At 47.9% G+C, this 23,406-nt stretch overlaps 1 protein-coding gene across 9 annotated transcripts in view; it reads right to left on the bottom strand.

Moving 5' to 3' along the window:
• EYA3 (EYA transcriptional coactivator and phosphatase 3) overlaps positions 1-23,406 on the bottom strand; it is a 2,553,793-nt gene that overhangs the window by 421,424 nt on the left and 2,108,963 nt on the right. The window lies entirely within an intron of this gene.

Genomic DNA, 23,406 nt, shown 5'->3' with positions numbered 1-23,406 from the left:
TGGTCACAGTGTTTTGGCATTTTCTCCCTAGGTAACCCGCAAAAGGTATTTTTGTTCTTTGCTCCAGCGGCCGCTGGGAATCTGCCCTTAGGGTTTGGGCAGATTGCGATGCATGCCTTGGTACCAACAAGGGCTAGCACAAGACCAGCAAGCAGCTCCAGTGAACAGGGAAAACTGTACACACAGCTTGCAGGTGATAGTAATGCTTCACTGACACATGCATGAAGCACCTCCAAAAGTCTACAATCTTTTTCAAATCTCTATCCCACTGCTTGCTTCAAAGGAACACATATCGTATGTCTGCATTAACATATGCTCTACACAACAAGCCCCATATAAAACATACCTTTGTATTCCACTTCACCTCCATCCCATGTCTGTTCCCATTTACTATTAATGGCTTAGGGTTTTGTGTCTTGCCACATAAATCCAAACCACACAAGCATATCACTTTAAAAGTTCATTAATCCCCCTCTGTACTTCCATGCTTCCAAAGTGCCATCTGCTCACAGTCACAGTGCATTCTCCATATGTATCTTTTCACAGCTCCCACCAGATGGTCAGGCTTTGCCTTCATGGCCTTTTCAGTCACCCGGCTGTGTGCCTGGCACCAAAATAAAAATGCACCTAGAACATAGTTTCTAGCCAACCTGCAGATCCATTGTGTATTTTACTGTGGCTCCATTCACTGTTCTTTGAGGTGAACAGCTTACACATCAGGAATAGATGCCAGAGACTCACTATCTTTAATGAGGGGACTCGGAACCCCAACCCGGTCTAATTCAATGCAATTGTTACTATACCTGCACATCTGTATATCTGACCCAAAATCAAAATCCCCAGTAGCCATCAGTTGATTACTCAGCATTTAAGAAAACAAAAACAGAAGACAAATAAAAAGCATTTCAGAGCTGCCTATTGCATTACCATGATGGCCGCTTGTTCAATGGGTGAAAAAAAACATTTGTTCAGTTGAACTGCAGATTTAAACTAATCCTATTTAACAGCTAGCTGTACGAAACTCTATGCATCAGGATCATATTGCAGGTTCTTTTGTAATGTTCCTCTACAAGAGTTTACAGAGATCTTACATTGTTCTTTGTCTAGTGTTCACTATTAAGCAGTCCTGGCTTTAAAGCTCGCGTCACTTCGCATTCTGGTACTTGTAGGCCAACCTTTATATAAAGCAAAATAACAGAACGACTTTCCAGAATAAAGAAACAAAATAACAGAAGAGAAAACCTGTTCTAATACCAATCAACTAAATGGATCCGAAGGGGCAGAGTACAACCCCTTAACAGAGGTGTACCTGCCCACATCCATGTATTTAAATGGGCTTGCAGTGCCTTTCTCAGACTTATGTTCTATGGCATAACTTTGTATGGTTTTGTGCATTCCATAGTCTAATTAGTCAGGTACTTATTCTTCAGGACGTGCCCTGTGATTTTGATGTTATATGTAGCATTATCGTATTACAACATGCATCTGTTCCTGGCCAAGAAGTGCGTTGTTCTGTAAGCTTGGTGCATCCTGCTCAGATGCAGCATGAAGAAGCAGAGAGCTAGCAGGTAAGAAAGACTTAGTTGTATTGTACATATGTCACAAGTAACGATTACTTTTCAGGTTACATGTAATCAGGAGCACACCCGCCAGCCATCCTTAGGCTTACAAGCTCGGGGTCGTAACTGGCAATTTCAGAAAACTCATGTATCATCACCCATCCAACATTCACTGAGGCATCATTCATTTAGTCAATTGCATTCTCATAACATGCAATAATGACCAGCAGGACACCACCGCTAGGATACCGCAGTCATGCACTTGACTCCCAACAAGACAAAATAAACCACATTCCCTTTATATTCATTAACACTGCAAGATACAGCAAAGCACTTACTGGACACCAAGCACAGCCATGAGGAATGAGGTCCCCTCGATCAGGTGCTTTATTGGACCAAGGGCGCAACCAACTGCTGCACGATATTGGTTTGTTTCTAACATTTTCCTATAGTTTTAACTGTATGCACCTATTAGATGTACTTTTTACTCTTATTTAGCAGAAAACTCATTTTTACTGTCTTGAAATTGCATTTACGCTCCAATTATAAAAATAGAGAGTAAAATACTCTCACATCGAAATCTTATCTGAAGCACTGCCTGCGCCACCAATATAGCTTCTTTCCGTACACCACCAAGATCATCTCCTCCTTGCGTAGAAGCAGCAAGGACGAGGTGGCCGTGGACGACTGAGGCTTGGAGTAGAATGACGCCGCAACGATCACCGAAAAGTGTGGTTGAGGGTGTGCCGACAGCAAGAGTGGATCCCCCTCCATTTGACTTTACTTGGCATCGAGGCACTGATTGACAGGCTGGGCCGAATGGGGTTTAAGCCATCCCTTTTTGGCCAAGGCGACAACGTACTTTTGCATCGGGATCGCCGTTCTAGCCGTGTGGCGTAGAGTGAGGACCTCAGCCAAGACCCCTGCCTCCGGTTGTTCGACCTTGGGTTGAGGAAGCCCCATATATTCTGCCAAACCTGATAGGCGTTCATGGAAGGCCTTGGCTGAAGGCGGCATGTCGGGGTCGTCCTCCTCGTCGGTGTCCACCAGGGTGTCCAGTTGGTCCAGAGCAAGTGGAGGAGTGCTGGGCGCCGAGGGCTGCAGTGTAGGAACCAGAGCTGTATGGTAGACATGTGTTGCGCTCGGCTGCATCGCTGGTAGTGGCTGCTGCAGACGCTGGTGTGGAACCGCCTGAACTGTGGGAGGCAGGGGAGCTGGAATTTAAGGAGCCGGCAAGGGCAGCAGAGGGTTCACAGGGGCCTGCAGAGCTGGAGCGATAGGAGAAATGACTATAGGCGCAGGCAGAGGGGCCGGAGGGAGCATGTCCCTGATCACATCCCAAAGGATGGCCCACATCTGAGGAGATCACATGAGTGTGACAAACTTTAAAAAAAAAAAAAAAAAAACTGTCCACACAGGCTGGTGGGGTGGTAGGTGGTATTGACGGGATAGCTGACTGCTGCTGGGGCCGGAGCGTACTCTGTCTTGCCGGTTGCAGGGTAAATCTGCCCTGCAATGCTGATGGATAAGCTGTAGGCCACGTACCCGGTTGAGACCAGTCCCACCTTGAACTCATTCTCCCACCAGCTCCGCACCAAGGGGCGGTACTGATTAGCGGTAATTTTGTCAGGCGCGGCGGCCATTTTGTCCGGCTGCATGTCAAAGTCGTGGTGCTTGCCTCGCTGGGCCCAGCCTCCTCCAGGTCTCTTGGCGGTGGAGCATGAGACGTACCCTGCACCTCGGGACGGGCCTGGTAGGTGTGTGTTGCCCTCGGCTGCATAAACCGCTAGTGCTGAGTACAGGCGCCCCATCGGACATCTGTCAGGAACGAGAGCATTACCCCTCGGGTGTACACCAAATAAAAGAACCTTGCAGTCCCTCAGCACTGTCTCCGGAGGGATCTAACAAACCCTCGGTCTGGCAGCCGATAGCCTGGGCCTGGACTTGTGCCTGACAAAGTCCTCTGGAGGCGACTTCTCTAAGAGCTCTGTCCTTAGCGATAACCTGTTCTTCAGAGCATGCGGTATAAGCGTGTCTCATGCGGTACAACCCTCCCATCCGTGATCGGGGCCAAAGCAGAAGAGGCAAAGAGCATGGGGGTTGGATGTAGGGAAGAGCCCTTTGCAGGCTGGACACCTGCTGAAGCCTGCCGACGTCGACATGCGCTGGGGAGGAGCTTGGCGCCAGAGGACCGAGTACCTGATCAAGAGCAAAAAACAGAAGATAAAAGACAGAAGAAAGTATCCGGGGAAGAGTGTGTGGTATTACAAGGCCAAAGCCAAACCCAGGAGCACTGGTGAAAGCGGCCTGTTCCCATCAATGTGGAAAAAGGGACTGAGGAGTGGCGCCGGTGGGTGGGGTCAGGGAAGCGCATGCTCCCAAGGCTGCCCACCCACGTGCATCTAAATTTAAAGGGGAAGAAGGTTTTTTCTGGAGAAAAAGGGGTTGTCTCCCGTCCCTAGCGAGGGACGGCCATACACTATGGAGAAAAGGGGACAAGACATCGGAGTAAGAAGACAAGAATACTTCTCTGGGCAGGAGCGCATGGAATTACAAAGTCGGATGCCTAACCCAGCAGCGCTGGTCAAAGCGGTCCATTCCCGTCGATGCGGAAAGGAGGAATGAGTTGCACTGGTGGTAGAGCCTGGAGAGCGCATGCTCACAGGGCTGCGCCCCTGTGCGCATCAAAATTTAAAGGAAAAGATGATTTTTCTGGTGAAAAAGGTTCTGTCTCTGGTCCCTAGCAAGTAACGCCCATACAGTATGGAGGAATGGGGACGTGATGTCAGCATATGCAAGGGTACAGAATTGTTGATCAGGATCAGTACCGTCTTTATCCTTCACAGACGGAAGGAAAGTAACCAGGGCCAGCAGACTGAGGTGCTCCCATAACTCCAATGGAGAACACAGTCCACTCTCCATAGGTCTTAGAGGTGAGGACCTCAGCCTTTCAGGCACACATCCGTCACTAGAGTCACTTGAGGCCAAAGTTGATGAAATAGCAACCCCTTCATGTTGTTGTCCTTCATGGACCACCATTATAGGTCTCCGGACACACACTCGGTCCAGTAGAAGGTTCACAGTTCATCCTTGAAACCATTCTGAGCTCAGAAGCCACTGCAGTGACCTCATACGCAGATGGGCATCTGGCACCATCAAGATACATGAAGCCATAAGACCCCACAAGTGGAGGATGTTTGCCACTGTCCTCTGGAGGGAATGTTCAGCCCAGGCGAGACCACAACGATAAAACAGAGGGACTAGGGTGGTGGGAGAAGCCCAAGCTGTACAAAAGGCTGCATGTCCGGTGCCGGCATGCAGACACTAAATCTGGTGAGCTGGTCCTCCTGAGGCGAGCCACCACTACTGTTAACTGCTTAGTGAAAAACTCAGGTTGCCAAAGAAAGACAGAAAGGAAGGACTCTGAACTGGCAGTGACAGTTCTCCACTTTGAATCTCAGGTATTTCCAGTGGATAGCCATATGTAAGTAAGCATCCGGGAGATCTAGGGAGACTAGCCAGTCATTAACGTCCAGGGCCTTGAGGATCTGGGCCCGAGTGACCATCTTAAACTTGTCCGTGCAGAAGCCGTAGATACAGGATGGGTCTCGGACCACCATCCTTCCGTACCAGAAAGTATGCTGAGTACCAACCCCTGCCTCATTCCGAGCATAGTACTATCTCTATGACCCCTTTTACCAGAAGCGGACAGATCTCTTCCAGTAGGAGAGGTTTCAGAGGCAAGGGTAGGTGGACAGGTGTGAGAGGCAAAAAAGAAGCAATATCCCTGTTGGACGACCTGTAAGACCCAACCATCTGAGGTGTCATCACTCCATTGCTCACCAAACAGGGAGATCCTGCCTCCTCTACAGGGATAAAATAGCGGAAGTCCACTTCAGGGAGGGTTCGTGTCAGGGGCAGCTGAGGGCAGCACGGAGGTTGGGGCGTCGCCTCTGGGTGCCCCATGGCGCCTACCCCTGTATGGCTGCAGTTCATCTTGTCTGCCCTAGAGTGCTTTGCCCCTGCCCTCTGAGGCATAAGTGGTGAAGGGGCTATAACCCATGCCTGCCGGCTTGCTGGTCGCTGTTGCTGCACCGCAAGCCCCAGTGAATTGGCAGTGGCCTTAGAGGCTGGACTTTTCTGGATTGACTTGTCGGTTTTGGTGCCGAACAAGGTCATGTCATCAAAGGGCATGTCCAGATGTTTCTCCTGGACATTAGTAGCAAACCCGGACATTCTCATCCAAGAAAAACGGTGCAGGACAGTGCTGGTGACTATTGTCCTAACAGCAAAGTCTGCAGTGTCCAGGCCAGAGTGAAAAATCTGGCGGGAGGCCTCCTTGCCATCCAACAATAAGGGCCTGAAACCTGTCCTGCATCCCCTCTCCGTCGCTCATCTACCAAGCATGTTGAGATCCGTCTGCTTGGGACGGGTCGGGTCAGTGGCAAAGGTATCTAGGATCTTTATTCGAAAAGCCTCCTATTCCTCTGGAGTAGGTGAATGGGTAGAAAAAGGCACCTGCAGGGCCGCTTCCTTACGGCCCTCCTTGGGGTGGCGGCTCTTCTTCTTTGAGGATGAATAAGAGTAATGGTGCGAGGAACCGCCGGGTGATCTTAACCTCTTGCGCACCTTCTTGACCATTGCTCAGTGGCACGATCCACGTCCGGGAACCTCAAACATGTTCACTTATGTTCTTGCCGACCTACAATAAGGGCCCGAAACCTGTCCTGCATCCCCTCTCAGGGATATGCTCAGCCGCCTCGCTCATCATGGAAGATAAGCCAAGAAATCTGGTCAAGGCACAAGAGGCACTTCCTGCCCCATGCATCACATCTTTTGCTCTCCCCATCAGGGGGCAAAGATGGAAATGAGGTGGCCTTAATATTTGCTGTAGCGGCCTGTACGGGCAAACTCTTTAGGGAAGTGTGGGCAGAAAGGAATAAGGAGTCTGAATGGTCAAGCCTGGGCTTCTTGGCCAGGTCACTGTCTACCATGAGGACCAACGCCGGCTTGACCAACAGTTCCATCACTGGCCACCTCTACTGCCTGATTGACAGGCAGTAAATTCTTCCTTCTATGACCCGCGTCCAAGAGGTCAGTCAGGTCATACTGAACCTTAGGCTGTCAAGGGGCCAACAGCCCTAAGGTTTCGACTACCTTCGCCTTCAGGCGCTGGAAAGCTGCCTGTGGCTGACCAGGGGTGACCGCAGGGATCATGTCAACCTCCAGCAAGTTGGCTGGCTAGTCCACCAAATCCACCTGTGCGCCATAAAACTCCTCTGGGAAGTCTCTCACTACCCTGGAATGGAAGGGTTCTAGCCTGAAAGGCACATGATTCTCTTCCTCATCAATATGATCTTACTGCTGCATAAATAAGCCCATCTGGGGAGTGGAAATAACTCTTGAGACTCCAGCTTTGGTGCTGCTGGACAAGGACCACAGGTCAGGGGATCGACTTCCGAAACATGGGACGGTGTGCCCCTTTGGCACAATCTTGTTATACCTCACTGTAGACCCCCTGCAGGCTCTACCAAGCACGTTGAGATCCGTCTGCTTGGCTGAAGCAGATGGTGCTGGGCCAGTGGCAAAGGTATCTAGCATCTTCATTCAGAAAGCCTCCTATTCCTCTGGAATAGAGGAATGGGTAGGAAAAGCAACCTGCGGGGGCACATCCTTACGGCCCTTCTTTAAGGAGGAATAAGAATAATGGCGGGTGATCTTAACCTCTTGCACGGCTTCTTGACCGTTGCTTGGTGGTGTGATCCACGCTCGGCTACCTCAAACATGTCCACTTATCAACCTTCTCCTTGTGGAGGAAGGTGAATAATTTTGCTTCACGTTCTCAAAGCGCCTTTGGGTGCATTGACTGGCATAATCACAGCCCTAAGAGCTGCGGCTTTCACCAAGGCAGAAAAGGCATTTGCAGTGTGGGTCCAACACGTACATCTGATGCCTGTAATCTACAAAGGGTTTGAACCTCGAGGAGTTGCCCGATTCAGCATCACTATGAACTCGAGAGACAGAGCAGCGAATTTGGTAACGAATAAGCTAAGAGTGATCTGCCTGTTAGTAAGCAGAGTCCATAGAAAAAAGGAACTGAGGTCACAGCGTCTCTATATATACTGGCCATGACGTTAAGTCCGGCACAGTGAGAGTAAGGGCGTTGGGTGAAGACGCAGAGCTGTGCCCCCTGGTGTCCGAAAGCTTTCCGAAGAGCAGCTGGCGCTGGAAAATAGATATCCTAGATGAGGAATCAGTGGAAGAGGGAGTCCATTAGAACTATCAAGTACAATCTTACAAATTGTGCCACAATTAACCACCCTTGACTATTCTAAGCAGACTGTAAAACACTATGGGAGAACTTTGACACAACTGTTCTGTTAAACTAAGTATCCAAAACTGCTAAGTTACCTGAGGCTACAGATGAACAACTGCCCGTAGGATTAGGTCGGAAGATAGTTTTGTCATATAAAATGATAAGGCTTGTGATAAGTTAAAAATCATCTTCCTACCACTTACACCAATGAAATATTGTATGAGTACATGTTTTGATTTTAAGTGTGATTGTTGTCCCAAATGGGGACCAATATTGTATTGTTCATGTATAATAGTTTTTACTTACCTTGTAGCTTGACTGAAACTAATGACACTCATACCATAATAAAGTATATTTTTGATAATTTCATGTGTGGACAATGTATTGCTCGACAACCATTGTGTATGTAATCCGTACTTTACACCATTGTCCATTTCTCCTTAGTGAAAGCCTTACAGTTCAGTGAGAAAGTGTTGTTCAACCTGGTTGAATCCTTGCATGTCTACAAAGGTTGGTCTCTAAGAATAGAAAAGCAGCCACTGAAGTGACCTCAAGTGCACCCAAGCACCTAACATTGTGAAAATGCAGGAGGCAATGGGCAAAAGCACTGAAGAGACATGGAGCAGGAGCTATGACTGCTGGCACTCGACTTTCTCCCATTTCTTAACAAGATAGCTGGAGCCGCCCCCACAGGCCTCCTTAAGTCAACACGCATTACACAGCATCAATGGAACGCTTGCCAGACGCACTTAGGGATAGTGGAGTGGTGGTAGATTGGCCATCTCTCCCCGATCATACAAAATTGGGACTTTTCTCCTGGAAGGAGTAAACACATTTCTCCTTTGGGAAGAGGGAGCCCTTTCAAAGCTACGACAGCCATATGAGAACGATAGACTGATGAGATTCAAAGACTGTAAGAGGAAGTTTGGGATTCCGGGAAATCGAAAGCTTCAGATAATCAAAACTCAGGCAATGGGCTTTACACAGGGAAGTAATTAAGGAGGGAAGTAATTAAGGAGGGAAGTAATTAAGGAGGGAAGTAATTAAGGAGGGAAGTAATTAAGGAGGGAAGTAATTAAGGAGGGAAGTAATTAAGGAGGGAACTCTACCTTCAACTAGTTTAGAACTCATTGCAAGTCATTTAATGCATCCCGATCTGCCGCAGACTGTGAATGGCAGATGCTAAAAACATGTGACCTGCGTGGGGGCCTGAGATGTGTCGGCTGTGTTTGTGGACAGACACTGATGAAATTACAATTTGTATCACCTGCGAAAGAATGTACCCAACACGTTCTAAAATATTATTGAAGTATCCATTGTTGATCATTTTGCTCAGTCCCAAAAGTCGGATTTCTCATGTTTGGGATTGCACGCCTTCCATTTTAACAATGGAAGGAAAGACAAAGACTTAACTTTTCAATACTGTCATGTTGTGACTAGGAAGCGCAGCCCTACCTCATCATTATGAGGTGAAGGCCCACGTTTGGGCCACGACAGAGGGAAGTGACATTGGGGAAAGGGGAGAAGTTCAGTAAGCTGTACACTGGCATGAATTAAAGACATGTTGTCTCGCACTGGCCCGTGCACATGTGTTTCTATGGAAGCAGGTCCCCACAGCCCTGAGCGGTCCTCATGGTCTGGGAAGGTGGAACAACAAACTGGCGACAGACAGGTTCCAGACAGGACCCACGCTTCAGCTGTCACTGCGCCCAAGCAGGGAGGCGCATCCAGAACGAACACGTGCCAGGACGCCTGCCGAGCTGCACGCCACATGCTAATGTGGCTCGGGCGACCAGGCCGGCGCATCCTAGGAGGCGCTGTACAAGAGGGTGCCGTTGGGCACAGCATATGCACATTGGTGCGCCTCCCTCAACAGGCACTACCCGGAAAACACGGGCCCACCTGAGACCACACACACAAGGTACAGATGGGGAGGGAAGAAGACGCTCTCACGAAGTGCCCATAAGCCCACAGAGCACTGCGGTGCGCGAGTGCATAACCCCCACCCCCATCTCCAGACAAAGATAAGTAAAGACGGGCACAGGAGAACCCTCACCCCCCCAAACCCCTCAGAGGAAAGGAAAAGGGGGCAGTCACAGAAGGGCACCTGCACAGGAAGTGCCCCATCCAGTGGAGAAAGTGGGCAAGTACCCCCATCATGCCAGGAGATGACGTTGTCTCCACATCAGCTGGCGGTTCCTCATGACCCATCCTTCGCTCAGGTTTCGCAATGCAGATACTGCACGTACCGCATGCATTGGACCTGCGCGAAACAAGCAACCTAAGACCACAGTGGGCAATATGGCTAAGAGACTTCAAATCCTACAAGGGCTCACCAACGACAAGAGGCTGAAAGACAGCTTATCCATGGCTATCGGACCCATAGTAAGGGACATCGCGGGAAAATTACTCAACCTCGAGATAGCATCATTCGGGACCTACACACAAAACTGTCAGAATACTTTGCGCATCATACCAACGTCAACTATGAAAGACATCTTTCACAAGAAGTGCCAAGACAAATATAGAATCCCTGTACAACTTTGTCACGAGACTACGAATAAAGCTGAAACACTGCAAATTCTATCGGTACTCCATCAACAAGGCTCTGCAATCTCATGCCATCGCTGGATGCGACTCGCAAGCATTCAGGAAGAAGCGGTTACAAAAGTAGAGGTCACTGCAGAAGATCCTGGCGCTGGCCCACATGGAAGCAGTGGTAGAATCACAGCTGGACTACCTAAGCAAAGTCCTGACACATTCTAAAAGCAACCAAGACCGTCAACAAAATACACACCTCTCCGAACTCCTTGGCCAGATGCTCCGACGCCACGCGTTTCAAAAGCGGTTAGGAGTACCCTCTTACCAGGGAATGCCCAGCAGTGGGGCAAGAATAACACACTGCCTGTAAAAATGTATCTCTGCCTCCAGTCGGCAGGAGATCACAAAGGAGGCAGTGGAAGACGACAGACAAGCCGACACAATGGCGGGCCTAATGGCAAGTCAAGACGACACAGGCGTTTCGAGATGGAATATAACCAACCCTGTGAATGATAGGCCGTGTTAGGCAGATTCCTATACAGTTGTCTTAGGGAGCACTACAGAACATTAGGACTACAGCTATATGCAATAAATCCCCTTTGCTATCAGTCTGTACCACAAAGATTTAGTTGGTAGCTGTGGCTGAGTAGTCAGACCTATCTCAAGAGGGAGATGAGCAGTATTCAGGGTTTACACAATAGGACTACAGTACTGTGGAACAAGGAAACACTAACCAAAGCTTTGTATCAAAAAGAATATATATATTTATTTTACACACTCTTAGTTCCACACACAAATCACTATCATTAAAGCAAGTTAAAACAGTCAAGAAAAGTATACACAGATCCAGCAGAGGAAGAGAGGCTCTCGTCGTGGAGGACGGTTCGAGTTACTGTACTGCCCAGGGATGAAGCCAGCCGCGGTGATGCCAAAACAGAATAAAAGGTACGCTCCTTTAAATCGCGGTCGTGGTGGACGGGTGCCTGGCTATCCGGTCTACTAGTACTTGGCACTGGCGATTCGAACAAGGCAAGTCCGGGAAGGCGATTGGCGAACTGGTTGGCCCCACCAGCTCAAGGGAAGAAGGCTCTGGCAGGTGAAGATCTTCTCTGGTCGTTGGAGAAAAGTGGTGAGGATCTGCAGCAGGGCTTCACCGGTGGTTCAGCCATTGCAGATGTCTTCGGCTTCTCTCCTCTTTCGATTTCTTAGGTCCAGTGGCGACGTCTGTCTTCCAGTCCGCAGGTCCCTGCTTTTATGCAGAAAAACCCCCATTTATACAGACTAGCTCTCACTCACACAGTGGGGTGGCTTTCCTGGTGGGATAACCGCCCCCAGCCTATCAGGGCAGAGTGCGACTTAGGTTGCTTAGGCAACCCTGTCCAGGGTGCCTATTTCCCCTCCCACACATCTTGTCTACCCCAGACTCACTGGCGCCTAAAGGAGGGCTTCTGTCCAGGAGCCTACCAAAAGGACGAACAAAGGGCCCCGACCTCGGTTTGGATTACAGAGAAAGACACGAGAAAGAATTATTATTAAAGATCTAGCAAAAAAAAAAAACACTGTAGTAAAGTTAATATATAAATAACCCGGCGGTATGTTAGAGGCTGTTAGTAAAAGTGGTAGCCTCGAACAATTGGAAAATCCCATAGGAAAATATTTGCGGTCGAATATTTATGGTAGTAACCACTGCCACCAGCCAGAAACTTTGGAGAGAGGGACTGGACGGTACCCTCTCGAAAATGAACACCAGGGAAAAACTATTAACCCTTCTCAGTACTTCCATAGTAAAATGGGTTGTACTGGTTTTGTTCATACCTATTGACTAGCAAAGTCAATGGTAACTTTGCATACCCTGGGAGACAGTATTCAGTCCCAGGGTATGGAGTCTATGTTTGGGAGTCACTGTGACACCCCTGTGTTACTGCACTGAGGGTGCGGTGTAACACATATGTAAAAAGATGATACCTATGGAGTGAGAAAAACTCCATAGCCCATAAGCACAAAAATAGCCTCAAACACATCACACATATGCCTAAGAGTGGGAAAAAGAGTGGGAAAAAGAGTCTCACTTTTAATAGGAGTAAACAATAAACCCTGGAAATCCAGCAAAGCTGCTGGGGGTCTCTATAGGTAAGGGAAATTAGCCTTTTAAGATAATTCGCCCTAACAGGCCGTCCGAAGGATCCAGACATGGGGGCAGCAGACGGTAAATCCGTTACATGGTGATGAGGTTGTCCTCCAGTAGTGACTCACCATCGTCAGGGGATGACCAAGGCAAAAAAGATACGCCTGGGTGTTGAAAAACAGCACGGTGAAACAACACAGCCCAATCCTCATGCTCCACATCAATGACAATCCCCCCCTGGAATTTCTTAGACACTGGGGTAACTGTAAACATTATAAGCGAAGAAACGTACAAGTCAATCCCTCAGCCCCCAAAACTCGAGCGCTCCACCATCAATGTCGACCCTTTACGGATCGGCCTTGCCATTATCATGCAACATAGTCATCACTGCCACGTGCGCTCACAAATCTCATACAGCAAAATTCCAACTGCACGTACTGAAGACTGAATTAAACAGTGGCTGCATCCTCAGTTTTAAAACTGCTGTAGAGTTGGGCCATGTGCACCTTTTGTATCATCTAATGACCCACAAATACTTTGCGAGGCCAGAAGACATTGAGACTGCATTGCCAAAATTATTCAAATGACTGGGAAAACTGAGAAACTGAAAAATTCAACAACACATCAACCTAGACGTCAAGCCCGTCACCCCACACTACAGGGGCATATCAGTCAATATACGACGACAGGTTGAAGAGGTGATAGAAAAGCTGCTGAAGCAACACGTCATGGAACCAGCGAAGGGACCCACTCCCTGGGTATCACCAATAGTAACTGTCGCAAAAAAGTCACCAGCGGGTTCCATCAAGCTATGTGTGGGCATGAGGAGGGTGAATTAAGCAATTGAGCGCAAAAGACACCAAGCACCCAGAATAACCGATATGATCCACCTATTACAAGGCGCAACATTTTTCTCCAAGCTAGAACTGACGAAAGGGTACCATTAGCTTGAGATCGTCCATGTGTCATGTTACATCACGGCCTTCGTGACCACATGGGTCTTTTCCAATACAAGCGGCTCAGCTTCGGCATCTGGTCTGCCACAGAAATCTTCCAAGACGAGGTCCACGCAGTCATACGGCACGTCCCCAACTGCCTCAACTATTCGGACGATGTCCTAGTTTTCGGAAGGTCCAATGAAGAACACGATGCTGCACTCCTGGTACACTAGGCACACAGAATACAACCAGGTGCAATATAAGATAAGAATGACTTAGCGGGACTGAAATGCCCGGGTTTAGTTGTGGTGCGGTGCCTAGTGTGGGATGATCTTCTTGATGATTAGACACCTTCCTAATGATCAACTCCACTAGCTGAGCAGAGTCTAACACTAGTTTAGTGAATCACTTGAAAGGGCGTGGCGATCCCTATTATAGGGCTAGCCTCTGGCACTGTAGGTTCGTACCAGATGGTTTTCTTCCTAAAGAAGATGAATGGACTTGGCATACTCCCTAACCAAAGTAACCCAACCTCTATGTGAACAGTCAACATAGAAAAGCCAGGTCCTTGAAGAGAAGGAATCCAGGGACAACGAGCAAGGAAGGAGGGTTAGTAAGGGACTAAACTCGAACGGCACGAGGGATGCACTAGTGTCAGGCTGGTGCACTAAATATCTGCAAAGCGTCCTGGAGTTCTGTGCACATGGAGAAGTCCATAAGTGAATATCCACAGCAGCAACACCAAAAATCCTTAAGTGTCTAGAGGAAAGAGTATCCATTTAAGAAGTGTGAAGCAACAAGAATGCAGGCCAATAGTAGCTAAAGCTACAACATGCTTACTCCCAGAACTTCAATGCTGTAAGAATGTACCTGAAATGATGCTTGGCCAGCAGTTGTAAAGTCCATAAATTGTGAGGTGTAAAGCAGCTGGAGCCATAAATAGCAAACACCCTTTCAATCCGAAATGCTGAAATGACATCCAGGCCGGTTTCTAAGGGAAATAAGTCTGCCACGGAAGCCGACAGCTTGGATGTCTTTGATGTCTGAAAAGGAAGCCGCCGCAACTAAGCTGATGATAGAGAGGAAAACAGCCGCAGACCCAGCCGGCTGTGGGACGCTGGAAAACGCGTGCTCCATGCGAAGCTTCAGATGATGGTAGCAGAGGGGAAACAGCCACGAACAGGCAGCTGTAGGATGCTAGAACCCATGTGCTCCATGCAGCGTCTGAGGGAGAGTTCACACAAAAATCACTGGAGCGGAACACGCGGAAGAAATGAGCAGGCAAAACAGCTCGAGATGAAAGCTGAAGGAAAGCCGGAATAACGGCAACTCTTTCAGGAAACCGATGGTACTGCAGAAATGCTGCTCTACGACGTAACGTGGAGCAGCAGAGCTTCAAGAGTAAACTTAATCATAAGCACCAGGCTCCTGTGACTACGATGCTTAAGTGGGAACAACCACGCCCCGAGACATGTGACCTGGTCACGTAACGTACGAGTCATCAGGAAACAATCTTCAAAATAAACCGCATAACAACCTCTAATGTCGCCTCCATGAGAACCTGCCATTGAGTTTATAGCAAGAATAAAAAGGTCTGCCAGCCATTCTCTGTCCAAAGTGCTGTTTAGAACGAAGAGCATTCATCCTCCTGGAATTAACATGTGAAGAGGCAGAGTGCACTAATCTAGCAGGCATGACAACTCCAAAGAGTATGCGAGGCACTCAAAGCTGCCAGCTTGACACTTAACAAAAGCAAATTCGAGTTCCAGAAGGGTTCGCTCAGATTCTTCGGTGATATATTCCCAGAGAAGGGTATGCGACCCGACCCCGACAAGTGGCAGCACTTAACACCACCCAGCTACTGCAGACCGTGTCTGAACTCCGCTTGTTCTTATGGTTCGTGAGTTACTGCTCAAGGAACCACCAGGATTACGCGATGATCATCACCCCCCTCCGCCTACTCACGAGGTAAGACCAGCCCTTTCAGTGACCGGCAGACTGTCAGCACGCCTTTGAAACCATCTGCAATAGCATCTCCAAGACTGAAAACATGCCATACTTTAATGCGGAGAGGAAAACAGAAGTGATAGTTAACGCCAACCCAGTGGGTCTAGTGGCCACACTGATGCAACGGGACCCTATCGACGCGAGCGACACATTCTTTGTGGCATACGCAAGTAGGAGTCACATATGGAAGAGGCCTACTCCCAGCCAGAAAAGGAAAGCCTGGCCGTCGTCTAGGTCTGTGAATATTTCCATCTTTTCCTATACGGCAAGGCCTTCACCGTCATCACGGACCACCAGAGACTATTGACAATCTCCAGCGACCCAGAGGCATCAATGCCACAGAGAATAGCACAGTGGGGCTTAAGGCTGCAGGACGACAAATTCAACATCATACATCGGCCGGGCAAGGAAGACAATCTAGCCGACTACATGTCGAGACACCCCACGGGCCCAGCACAGGTGGGCCCCTCCATTGCAGATGCGTACATCAACTATGTGATCCATCACCTGCAGCCCCTACCCGTAGACTGGACCATCCTTGTGAATCAGAATGGGACCCGCCCTCTGAATTGTGGCTCACTTCATCAAAGCCGGGAAGATGAAACACAAAGAATGAAGCTACAGGAAAAACAGAGCAGATGAAAGATGACATAAGGTGCTTAGAGCTAGTCAAGGACGAGTTAACACTTGTTGGCGACCACCTCAACATGAAGGGATGCAAAGTAGTGCAAACAGGGGTGCTCAGAGAGAGGACAGTCATGCTGGCGCATGAGGGCCACCGGGGGGATAGTTTCCACAAAACGTTTCCTGAAGCAGAAAGTATGGTTTCCCAAAGTGGACGCCGTAGTAGTCATAAGTCGATGCACCATTTGCTCTCAAGTGGCCCCAAACCCCTCATCCCAGCCCACTGTAAATGTCGCCTCTTCCGGAAGTGGTATGGGAAAGAACTGGCCGTGGACTTCTTTGGCCCACTACGAAATGAAGCGTACATGCTAGTACTGATCGATGAGCACTCACGCCTTCCAAACGCTCAATTGATAGAATCCACCGCATGCAGTCAAGATACGCGATACCAACGTTCATTAAGTCAGATAATGGCCCACCCTTTACCAGGCAGGGTTTCACAAACTTTGGATGCTACATGGGCTTCCAGCACAGGAAAAGACCACCACAATGGCCTAAAGCCAATAGTATTGTGGAGAGGTTTATGGCCAATGTCAAAAGAGCACTACAAGTAGCCAACATCCTCAATAAGTCATTTGAGAAAGCTCTATATCAACTACTGTGTGAATACCGACACACTCCTCACAGTACCACAGGGGCCTGCCCATCTGACCTCAGGAACAGCACTTCTAAATATATTATAAAATAAAAAACACAATTTGTTTTGGGAGGGGGGGTACTTGCACCTCTTTTCGTTCTTTATACTATTTACGGGTATGTGCTACTTGGGTCTCAAAGGAAGCTCGATTTTAATGAAATAGTGCCACATAAATAAATCCATGTAAGATTAACCATTGTGTAATCGAATGCTCCCAATTCCATTGTCCCAGCGTGCCAGAATTCGAACATGTGACGTGAAGACCATAGACATATCAGCAAGTGGAGGTACAGATCCTTGTGTTGAAGCATGCCAACATTAAACTACTACAAAATGTTTTGCATGAACACAGAAGATGGAATTCTTCCCGCTTTTGAAGCTAGCAGTGTGATAACTTGTGCACACACTCCCCATATACTGAAATCCAAAATCAATTGAGTCACTATTCCAACCTCTCATTTACAACAGATTAACATCAAAACAGACGAGGCCTTAAACACAACTGGCTTCAGTGGAAACAGTATAACCATTTATGTAACTGCAACTTCACCTGCTGCACAATTTCATAGCTAAATAGTGACAAAGCAGTGCACATTTTATAACAAAACAAAAAAGAAATCAGTAGAGCTTCTAATGCCCTTTATGTAACATGTACACTCTAACTAAATGACCCTGCTATTGGGTACATAGTTCCTCTCTTTGTGGTTAGAAGTGGAAAAACAGATTCATTTTCCTTAACAGAGCATGCACATTTAAAATGACTTCATTTCTATGTCTTCCTACGAATAGTTGCAATCATATGGTAAGGAAGAGAATCCCTCAATTTTTGGTATGGATAATGTGTATATGTGTGACTTCCAGAAGTAATTGAACATATTTCTATTCTTCCACAGTTGTGCACCCGATGTGCCGCAACATGCTCACAACACTTCCATAGTGCTACACATTTTGATCTTATCCCACATACCTTTTCGGGTATTCTGCAGCGGTTTCTCCTCTGCATGTATGTCCCTTCTGGGGTTTTTTGCACCTATTTTCCTATTCTGCACACCCCACCTGTGGTGCTTCACATCTTTCCCTCCCTCCCAAAATGACATCAGAGTAAGTAGCAATATTTCTTCCCATCCTACTTTTCATATCACGTTTGGGTGGATATAGCTGTAACTCTCTTCAGTGCACTACTACTTGTGACGATTCATAAGAGGTCGTCACTTCTTTTCCATGACGCTAGGGAGGTGCGGCTGCTACTCAATAGTCCCCCCAAGGGTGTTTTTTTTTTTCTATCTTTTAGTTAAGTAATTTCTATTAAGTATTTATAATAAATGCATACAGAAGGTAACTATTACAATTGATAATTATGAGGCCTATCAACCAAAGAATCCAGGTTGAAATTACACATTGAGCAAACATACTAAAAAGGAAACAAAGTGGTGTATCAAGGTAACAATAAGAGCAAACCAAAACACATCAGATGGGGTGATCCAATGCGGGTGGACCTCATGGGGAGGCACTTCCTCTGCTGCCCCCCCCCCCCCCCGGGGATAAGAATGATGGCCTGGGGTACAGTCCCATGCATGTGGCCACTACCCAACATTCCTTAGCCCTACCTAATGTCCAGAGCCGCTACATTGAGAACAAAACTATGTATTGTTGTAACAGAGCCTAAGACCAAAAGTGCTAGGACGAGGAAGAACACAGGAGACAAAGTTCTTAAACTGTGAGAACAGTTGTACGAGGTGGCTCCAAGGATCCATGAGGAAGGAGGTAACAATGAAAAAGGACTTGTGCAATCTGCATGGGAGGAACTGGATACAAAGCATAAAAATTAGCAAAGGTCTGTTATATCAAAGAAGCTTGGCAGCAAAGTTGAATGCAGCCGTAACGAGAAGCACAGTGGAGGCAGGAGCCACAGTATCCAGTCATGTTGTGGAAAGCAGTCGGCACCCGAAGTCTCCAGCACGACAAATGCGAACATCAACCAAAAGCTGGAGAGAAGCGGAGAGTAGCAAGAGGATGTAAAAGAGGTTTTCCATGCTGAAGTGAAGATTGATAGCATCAAAAAGCCCTGAAGATGCTGCAAAGCCACAAGTGCAGAGGAGAGAAGCCCACAGAGCTGTAGAAGTGTGCCCCGGTTACAGGAAATCCCAGCAAGGTCCCAAGGACCTGTGAGAGGTATGGGGAGGCACATGAAAACCAAAGGGGAGCCAGGAGTCGATAGATAGGCTAAGGTGGCTTTTCCCCGATCCAGTATTAGCAAGGAAGTTAATAGGCTTAACAAGTGAAGGGTCTGGGAGCCCACGAGCAAGAAGAAAAGCATTCGAGGAAATATTCTCTGGCGTAGTGGCAGCGAGGAAACAGACCACCAGAGAAAGGTCTGGGATCCCAACAATGAGATGGAAAGCAGCTGAGGAAATCTTCCTCAGTGTGGTGGTAACGAAGAAACCACTGACCACCATAGTAGCGTCTGAGACCCCAAGAACGAAAAGGAAAACAACAGAGGCATTCTTACTCGGTTTGGTGGTAGTGAAGAAGAAACCTCTGGCCTCTTGAGAAGTGTTTGGAACTCCAACACTAAGAAAGAACTGTACTCAAACAATACAAGGAGAAGGGAGTCATTTTCCTGGTGGAGGCCCAAGACTTGTGTTAAAGACGTCAGGGGAAGGGGGTCCTTCCACCTGGTCTTATGGTGAACTGAGTGGGCTAAGACTTGTACTAGAGACGCCATGGGAAGGGAGCAATTCTCAATGGTTCTATTGGGAACTGCATAAGTGTACATCAGGAGAAGGGAGTGAATAAAGACTGGGTGAAGCCTGCAAGCCAGGGTAAGGGAGGCATTCCCCAAGGTATTTTCTGTTGAGAGAAAACTTCTGGACACTGGTTTAGAAGCCGGAGAAGGGAGTTATTCTCCTGAAGGAACTTTGTTAGTTTACTCTTTAGTTTTAGTGTGAGGGTTAGAGTAGTAAGAGGTTAGTGTTTCTTAGTATTTGATACAGGATGGTGGAACTTTGATTTTTGGTTGGACATACCGACAATTCCTTAAGTTTTAAGGCAGGGAAGCCCCTCTTAGATATAGGGATAGTGGGGTATGTTACTTAAGAAATACAAATTTTACCTAAAACCATGCCACCTTTGTATTAGTGTACTTCTTAGACACCCCTGCATACTCCAATGTAGACTGAATGCTTTTCCACCTGCCTTCTGCCTATACCAGCAATAAATGCTCGTTTTAGTCCCCACTCATGCTCAATTCCTCCTTTCCTGCAAGGCCCCGTACTTGACTTTTCACGACACGAGGGTAGTGCTCAGGACGCACCCCTCCTTCATGCCCAAGGTACCGTCGGACTTCCACCTCAACGAACCCTTGGTGTTGCCTGTTTTCTTCCCGTCGCCTTCGTCGCCGGCTGAAAGGACTTTGCACTCGCTGGATGTGGCTAGAGCGCTGAAGTTCTACGTGGACCGCACAAAGTATTTTCGGAAGACGTCACAACTCTTTGGGAACTTTGGACCTGTCAATCAGGGGAAGGCTCTCTCGAAGGCTTCCATTTCCAGATTGCTCTCCGGCTGTATCATGTACTGTCATCGGTTGGCAAACCGACCACTGCCTGGCCGTCCGAGAGCCCATTCCACCAGAGCGATCGCAGCTACCACAGCGTTCCTATCTGGTGTGCCCTTGCTGGACATCTGCAGGGCTGCTACGTGGAGGTCGACGCACACCTTCACGAAATTCTACTGCGTCGACCGGGATTCCAGGGAGGAGTCCCGGGTCGGCCAAGCAGTGCTGCGCAACCTGTTCGCCTAAGGTGAGCCTGGTGTTGAGGTAAGAATTGCTTAATGTTGAGTTTGATGTAATGCTTAATGTTGAGCCTTTGCCACCTCCCGTGGTTGTGCATGTGTGTACTGCTATGTATTCTTTATTCATGAGCATGTGAATCCATGCCAGACCCCATGCTGGAGAAGGAACAAGTTACTTATCTGTAACTGTTGTTCTCCAGCATGGGTCTGGCATGGATTCACATGCGAACCCTCCCGCCTACCCCTCTGCGGCTCTTCACTTGGTCATACTGCCACTTCACGTGCTACCAAATCTGAAGATGGCTGCCAGAGGCGGGGTTTAGGTAGAGGGCAGTCATTGGCTGTGGTCAGTATGACGCAGAGATCAGTGATTGGTTACTACTACGAAAGACAGATCAGAAACGAAACTGATACTGATTTTTTCTTTACCGAGGATTCCCAGCCTGACGACGGGGAATATTCATGAGCATGTGAATCCATGCCAGACCCCATGCTGGAGAATTCCCAGGATCCCAGTATTGGCCTCCTCTCACGTGGACAGGGAAAGACAGCCACAAACTGATCCCGTGGATCCTTGGGATATTATGCAAGAGGATCAAGTGGAAGGGGACTCTTATCAGGAGGAGTTAGGGAACTCTCCGTAATGGCTTATTGTAAACAAATTCACTTTTTTTCCATACAAACTATGGACTTCAAGTCCCATAATGCCTGGGGTACTGGGATGAGGAAGAGGAGCTCAGAGTTGATGAAGCGTCATGAGCGGTCTAGTTGTGGCAGAAAGCACCCGAGTGGGACCTTTAAAAGTAGGAATGAGTGTCAGGTGGTGGAAGAAGGAGGAGGAGACGCTAACAGTGTGGCATAGGCGGCAGCTGGACTATATACAGGAGACGCTGTTGATGCAGAGGAAGCACTAGTTGAGGCCGAACCAGGAGAAGTAGTGTGGCAAAGCAGAGAATGCAGAGCTGGAAGCGGCTCAGAGGCAAGCTTTGCTCTGTGGGAGACAGGCTCCCGACATGCTGTGAACCTCTCTGGTATAGAAGTTAAACCAGAGATCACACAGAGCTGTCAGTGCTCTCCTGGAGTAGTGTGTGTACCATGGCTGTCAGACTAGAGCTGGCAGAAGCATAGAGGGACCAGAGGAGATCTGTTGCAGCATCCGTAAGTCCAAAGGAGACGCAAAGGAAGACCAGTAAATTGGCCTGAGGCAGGTGGCCCTGGGGCGCTCCAAAAAAGACCGCCAAGCAGAGCTTATCATTTTGAATACCGAACAGATGAAATAAGGCAGACAGGGCGCAACTCTCCGAAAGAGAGATACCAATTGGGAGATCATTGTAACCTGCACTGTCAAAGTCGCAGAAAAGTGATATCAAGGCAGACCAGAAGTAATTTGTTCTTCTAATGGATTGTGACCTCCCACATATTCCTCATCTTTGATACACTCCCAAAGCAGTGTGTTTTGGTGTGGCATAAAGTGCGATACAAGAGGAGTATTTTGAGTTTTGCAGCGGATTCTGGAGCAGTGCTCACCAATTCTGTGACCAATTAGTGACCTGTATAGCCTATAAAAAGCTGATCATCAAAACAAAGTTTGGATAATCTAGTTATATAGAAGCTTAGAGTTCTACGAGGAACCAATCTGTGTAGGCTCTCCTCCTCTTTGCCAGGATGAGGTGGAGGATAGAAAGTGGGCAATACAATGTTCTGTCCTACATGAAAACCTGTAACGGTTTTAAGTAAAAAATCATGGCTTAACTCTCAGAACAATATAAATGAAACACCAGCCAGCCGAATGAATTGAAGATACTCAAACAGGCAACTAAAAAGCCACCAGAAAAAGGGGGGGGGGGGGCCAAAAGGGTCACAACACAGATCAATCCACTAACTCTCAAAACAACCTTATCCTTGTGGAAAATAGTAAAGGGTGGCTTGGCTGATAGTGCCTGCAATTCACTCACTCAAAGGGCTGAAGTTAATGATACCAAGAGAATGGTTTTAAATGTTAGCAACCTTAACAGACATGAATGTAGAGGTTTAAAGGGTGCACACATAAGACATGTTAATACCAGATTAAGTTCCCAAACTGGAAAGGATATGGTGGGAACACACTGGTGAGTCCCTTTAGAAATTGTGTCACCAGTGGGATCTTGAAATATGAAGATTCCTCTGACGAGCGCTTAAAGATGGATAGCGCCATTAAATAGCCCTTAATTGTTCCAACCTGGAGCCCCAGATTGGCTAGGTATAGTAGAAAAGAACACTTCTTGTGTTTTGCATAGTAAAGGGTCTACATTCTGGTCCTTGCACCAGCTGCAAAATGTGTTCGAACGGCAACAATAAAAGGACTTTTTTTGCTGGCCTTCTGGCTGAAAGCAAAATCTCCATTACGTCACCCGGGAGGTCCAAATCCTTGTATATCAGCCTCTCAGAAACCATGCGTGAAGGCTGAGTGTCTTGACCTCTGGCGGGAAAACCCGACCCTCCTCTCGCGAGAGAAGGTCCTCTCTTAGTGTAAGACGTATTGGCAGGCAGACTGACATGTCCAGAAGGTCCGGGTACCATGTACTCCTGGCCCAATCCGGGGCAATTAGGATCATGTGTTTCCCGAACTTTTTCAACCTCCTGATCCCATAAGGAATGACGGGGACTGGAGGGAATGCATACAGGAGTAGAAATTCCCAGTCCACCATAAACTTGTCTTCTAGAGCTCCTTGAGGAGGAAATTCCCTGGAGTAATAGAGTTTGCACTTCCGGGTTGACACTGGTCGCCAACAGATCCACTTGCGGGGTTCCCCAAAGGGTGACGATAT

This window comes from Ambystoma mexicanum, chromosome 11 (genome assembly GCF_040938575.1).
Source record: "Ambystoma mexicanum isolate Mex_15411 chromosome 11, UKY_AmexF1_1, whole genome shotgun sequence".
Lineage (NCBI taxonomy): Eukaryota > Metazoa > Chordata > Amphibia > Caudata > Ambystomatidae > Ambystoma > Ambystoma mexicanum.
Note: the sequence above shows the minus strand (reverse complement) of the source record. Positions and strands in the feature narration are given on the sequence as shown.